The sequence below is a fragment of the Engystomops pustulosus genome, chromosome 9 (assembly GCF_040894005.1).
Source record: "Engystomops pustulosus chromosome 9, aEngPut4.maternal, whole genome shotgun sequence".
NCBI classification, from domain to species: domain Eukaryota; kingdom Metazoa; phylum Chordata; class Amphibia; order Anura; family Leptodactylidae; genus Engystomops; species Engystomops pustulosus.
The window spans coordinates 82435724-82441723 of NC_092419.1; the positions used below are offsets into that span (position 1 = coordinate 82435724).

Consider the following 6000-nt stretch of genomic DNA (forward strand, 5'->3'; position numbering starts at 1 on the left):
TGAACGTATTTAAAGAAATCATTAGGCTTAATCTTATATGCAGATTGCAGTGTCGTATAAGAGGATCTATCCTCCCCTGACAAAATGTCACCCCTTTAGTTTTCCATGCTCCCAGCATCACCATTTCCAAGAAGTCAAGGGGAATGAGTTCTCAGGGCTATTTCAAATTGGCGTTGTTTTTCACCCATGCTTCAGATATTTCCACGGATGCCTCACAAAGCCATTGTTCTCAATGGGTGTTTTCACGTTGGCTTATTTTTTCAGTTAACACAGCATTAGTAGGTCTAAAGATGGGACCATGCAATGTTGGTTGTATTTAATGATGTAAATTGGGATGGTATTTTATAGTTTTTACATATGTAAAAACATACACATAGACAATACTTTTATTGTACATATATTACAATCAATATCCAATATATTACAGGTATTAAAATTACATCATACCGATAGCTTAACCATAATCCTTACAATTTCTCCCTAAAAACCCGCCTACCCACAACCCTGGCCAAGAGGAGAGAAAAAAACTAAATAAAAAAACCTCAAAATCAACGCCTATAAATATTCCCACAACTCCCCCCTTTTCCTTAAAGAGGTGTTCTGAACAAACCATAACCTTTCAAAAGATTTAATTCCACTCAACTTCAAAAAATGAAGGTGGCTCAAATACCTTCTAGTTTCGAACAATGAGCAACCTGGCCAAAAATTAACCTTTCCTAATTAAATTAATCTACAATGTGGACCGAGAGATGCCCACTGTCCCTCCCAAGATTGCGTTTTCTATCAAGAAAGAGAGTTCCATCCTAGTTTGAGTGTTGATTTCATGAAAAACCTTTCTACAAAAAACAATCAAAATAGGACAGTTCCATTATATGTAAATAAATCCTGCTTCCCTTTCTCCATTTCTATTGTAGTTAACCTCTGCATCTTTGTAGAACCTGTTAAACAAAAGAGGGTAGTAGTAAAGACTAAAGATATTAAACTGCACAAATCTTTGAGACTTGTTCAAAGAAACAGTATTAATATTTTTAAATATATCTTTCTAGCAGGTTGCACTCACTCCTCCAATTTCCACTTCCCATTTTAATAGTTTCAATAGTTTCTTAAAGTAAACATATTTCCCCCCAAACCATATTTAGTTGATAATAAATCCTTCAAAATAATAAAATTCATTTAAATTACAGCTATCCCATTGTGTTGGATTACTCGTGAAACTAGTAATCCCAAAACACTTTTTTAAATGGTGCCAACATTCCTTAAAGAAACTGCTAAACAAAACAAAAATTTTTGTTGGGTGATCATACCAGGAAAATTTCAGAATCTCTAAATGGCAAAAAAATGTAAATTGTGCAGCCAAAAAATGTAAAAAAAAAATTGGAAGCGAAAATCCCCCTACCTTAGATAGTGTACAGAGATGTATCAAATTTATTTTTACACGTTTCCTGCCCCAAATCAGCCGATTAATAAGTGCACCAATAGCTTCGAAGAATTTCATATTGATCCGTAATGGACATGGATTTAAAATATACAGAATTTGCAGAAGCAGAGTCATCTTATTAACTGCTACAGTATTCTATTTGAAGTGGTAAGAGGGATTTTTGCCCATGTGTTCATTTTTTTCCTTTACATGTCTTAAAAGAGGGTTAAAATTCAATTCACCAAAACTTTTAATATCCCCCCCCCCAAACCTGAGGAATCAGAATTTTTATTCCTATTGAATTATTCCAATTGAAACTCAAAATCCTCAAGAAGGAGCAGAGTGTACTTTGACAGTTAATTTTCAACCCAGAAATCTTGCAAAATTTAGCTACAATTCCCATAACAGCGGGAACAGAAATGTTTAATTCAGAGAGAAAAAGTAAAATATCATTCACAAATAATAAGATTTTGTCCCCCACACCCCCACATCCAAAGCCCCTTATACTATTGTCTCGCCTACTCTCAGCTGCAAGGGGTTTGATAAAAAGGGCAAAAAAGTTCATATGCTTTTCGACAGTACGCCATGTTTTATCATTTGGGGGATTCCACCAATGTAGCAACCTATCTAAGTTAGCTGCAATGTAAAAATACTTCAAGTATGGGAGACCCAAGTCACCTATACTTCCCTGCTTGAGTAATATTTCCATAGCTGTACGAGGTTTTATATCTGTCCAATTAAATTTACTTAATATACAGTGGGTACGGAAAGTATTCAGACCCCTTTAAATTTTGCAATCTTTGTTTCATTGGAGCCAGTTGTTAAGATCAAAACATGTATTGTTTTTGCTCATCGATGTACACTCTGCATCCCATCTTGACAGAAAAAAACTGAAATGTAGATATTTTTGCAAATTAATTAAACAAGAAAAACTGAAATATCACTTGGTCATAAGTATTTAGACCCTTTGCTCAGTATAAAGTAGAAAAACATTTTGAGCTAGTACAGCAATGAGTCTTCTTGGGAATAATACAACAAATTTTTCACACCTTGATTTGGGCATCCTCTACCATTCTTTCTTTCAGGTTGGCTGGTGAACGTAGGTGAACAGCCATTTTCAACTCTATCCAAAGATGCTCAGTTGGATTTAGGTCAGGGTTATGGCTGGGCCAGTCAAGAATGGACACAGAGTTGTTCTAAGACCACTGCTTTGTTTTATTTTAGCTGTGTATTTAGGGTCATTGTCTTGGTGGAAAGTGAACCTTCAGCTCAGTCTGATGTCCAGAGGTTTTCATACAGGTTATCTCTGTACTTGGCTGCATTCATCTTTCCTTCAATTGAAAACAGTCATGCTGTCCCTGCAGCTGATAAACACCCCCATAGCATGATGCTGTCACCACTATGTGTCACTGTTGGGATTGTATTTGGCGGGTAATGAACAGTACCTGGTTTTCTCCACTCATATCACTTAGAATTAGAACCAAAAAGTTAAATCTTCATCTCAGACCAGAGGATTTTATTTCTCATAGTCTGGAAGTCCATTATGTGTCTTTTTGAAAACAGTATGTGGACGTCCATACATCTTGCAATTAGCAGATGCTTCCGTTTGCAGACACTGCCATAAAGTCCCAACTGGTGGAGGGCTGCCGTAATAGTTGACTTTATGGAACTTTCTCCCATCTCCCTACTACATCTCTGGAGCTCAGCCACAATGATCTTGAGGTTCTTCTCACCACGGCTCTTCTCCCATGAATGCTTAGTTTGGTTGGAACAGCCAGGTCGAGGAAGAGTTATAGTCCTTCCAAACTTCTTCCACATAAGGATTATGGAGGCCAATGTGCTCTTAGGAATCTTGATTCCTGCAGAAATTCTTTTGTAACTTTGCCCAGATTTGTGCCTTGCCACAATTCTGTCTAAGCTCCTTGGGCAGGCCCTTAGCTCTCATGATTCTCATGTTCTTTGACATAAACTGTGAAGTCTTATATAGACAGGTGTGTGCCTTTCAGTTTAATCTGATTAATTAAATCAGTTTAATTAAACACAACTGAACTCCAATGCAGGAGTAGAACAGCTGGTGCGTTAATGAATGTAAAGTATTTCTTGTTTGTATTTCTTGTTTAATAAATTAGAAAAATTATCTACATTTCAGTTTTTTTCTGTCAAGATGGAGTGCTGAGTGTTAATGAGCAGGAAAAAAACTTTTTTGATCTTACTAATTGGTTGCAATAAAACAAAGAGTGAAAAATTTAAAGCAGTCTAAATATTTTGTGTACCCAATTTACTGTGGATTTCTTGTAAAAATGAGTTAGGTATAGTTATTGGGAGGGTTCTAAATAAATTTTGGTAGCACCATCATTTTAAATTTGGAAATACGTCCGAACCATGAATAAGGTGAGACAAGTAATCTTTAAACTCTTTCTCTATTGAGGTTAAAATGGTAAAAAATTATTATTATAAAATGCTTATTATATGTATATCCACTAGGGTGTTTCACTTGTACCCCAAAGTACTGAATGGTGGATGCTGAAAGGCGACAGCCTTGCCTTATTCCATTAGTGAAGTTAAACTCTTGGGACAGTATTCCGTTATGGTTGGATAATATGTGGAATTTTAGATTTTTGAAGCTTAATTTTAAGCATGTTGGCTAAAACAGAACCTGCCCTTTGATCTCAAGCGTAGAATCTCATCTCTGACTTTTGCAACGAGCAAGCAAACTTATGTAATAGTAAGTTGGGCAGGCTCTCTCTTTCTACTCTTGCTGTAAAGTGTATGCAGGTCGAGATTTATTTTTGATTTCTGCATGTTGCTCATTTTTTCACTATTTCTTTTTTCCTCTTTTTTCTTCCTCTCTTTCTTAATGCGACTTCCCAACCTCATAAACTTATCTCTAATAAACATCTTATGGCTAATCCAAATTGCATAACTTGGGCCTCTTGAGATAAAAGGGAAAGGTTTGCTCTCCAACTAAAGTCCCCCTGGGATGAGAAGCTTGGTGATAAAGTAATTGTTATTAGTGTGTGGTCTGACCCCTTTATAAAATCATATCTCTGGAGAGACTACCTTTTCCAAAAGAAACCTATTTACCAATGTCATATTCATTCTAGAGTGGGTACTAAACGTAGCTGAGTGGAATGTAAAGTCCTTTTCGGATGAATGACGAACTCATGTCATATAGATACCACTCCCATAGTCTTGAGTTAAGTGTAAATGCTATAGAGCATGCTAGGGAATTGATACATATTGGGGTGATTGATAGTGTTAAAATGCCCACAGTTTAGCAGTTCTTCCTTTTACGATTTTTTCTACTTTTTTCAGGAGCTTCAAAATGAAACCTCTTTGCTTTTTTTTTGGGGGGGGGGAGGGGGCATACAGCGTGACCAGCGTGTACTGTAGGTTGTTGATTGTGCAGACTTTTATGATGAATCTACTCTGTGAGTCTAGTTCCTGATATGATATAGACACCGCCAAGGTTGGCTTAAAGGCCATTGGAACACCTCTTTTTTTCTTATTATACGAAGAAATTATGTTTGGGAATGCTGGGTCAGAAAATTTATGGGGGGGGGGGGATTTCCTGTTCCTAATATGCCTCTGTTGGGTACATATAATATCTGCCTTGTGCATATTTACCACACAATCACAGGGCAACTAAGAGTATTCTGACTTTCAGACATTGTGTACTACTTGAGTGTCTATATAGCATATGAAATTATGCTGTGTGGATACACAAGAATAGAACCAATTAGATATCTAGCCTCATAAACAAAGAAAATAAGAAAGCATCAACTGTAACAGTGATAACTGTATGGAATAACACTTGTAGAAGTAACAATACCAGTGAAAGTCCACAATTAGTACTCGGTATGGGGTTTCAAACTTTGTGGAAATATGGGAGAGAGGATATCCCAATGCCAGTCTTACCATCTACTTATACCAACTTCATGGTGTTGTGCAACTCAAGTACACCTTCTCAGGGTCCATCTTGGATTCGTTCTTCTTTGACGAAGTGAGGGGTCTTGATCTGGTGGCATGCTGAGCTCTTCCTCTGACTGAGCTGGAGAGAATACCATTGCACTCATCGACAGTTTGGAGCCCATGTACCTGAAAGCCCCAGGGAGACTTATTTGGTTTCTGTAGTCTGGGAGGTGGAACGCAGTCTCTTCCTGTATGAGTGGCACTGTGCTGCCCGCATGTCTGTTCCTCTAGGCGCCATCTCTGGTGCTCTGCATTTCCTTTGGAAAATATTGCTGTGAGAATCCTTCACCTCCTTTTTGTGAGTGTTGTGGCCTAACCCTGATTTTTTTCCAGGCATATTGACTGATAACTGACAACCCCGTAATCCTAATAGAATAAAAGAAGATAGATGCTGACATTGTCCTATTAGCAACTTGCGGTAATGATTTATTTAATATTAATATTTGAAATGAGATGACTCTCACCGGGACCAAATAACCATTTTCATATCTACTAAACATTGAATTAAGATGACATTGTTAACCTCAGTAATATCCCTTGGCTCATTCTGTAAGTTTCTTATTATAGCATATATTTTTTTTACTAAGTAAACAATACATTTCTATTCTTCT

General features: G+C 37.0%; 1 long non-coding RNA gene across 1 annotated transcript in view; it reads left to right on the plus strand.

The window, feature by feature from the left end:
- Positions 1-5784, plus strand: part of LOC140076537 (uncharacterized) — a 58608-nt gene extending 52824 nt beyond the window's left edge. The window contains exon 3 of the long non-coding RNA XR_011849613.1: positions 5723-5784. This is a non-coding gene — a long non-coding RNA (uncharacterized lncRNA). The remainder of the gene's footprint in view (positions 1-5722) is intronic.
- Positions 5785-6000: the final 216 nt, after the last annotated feature.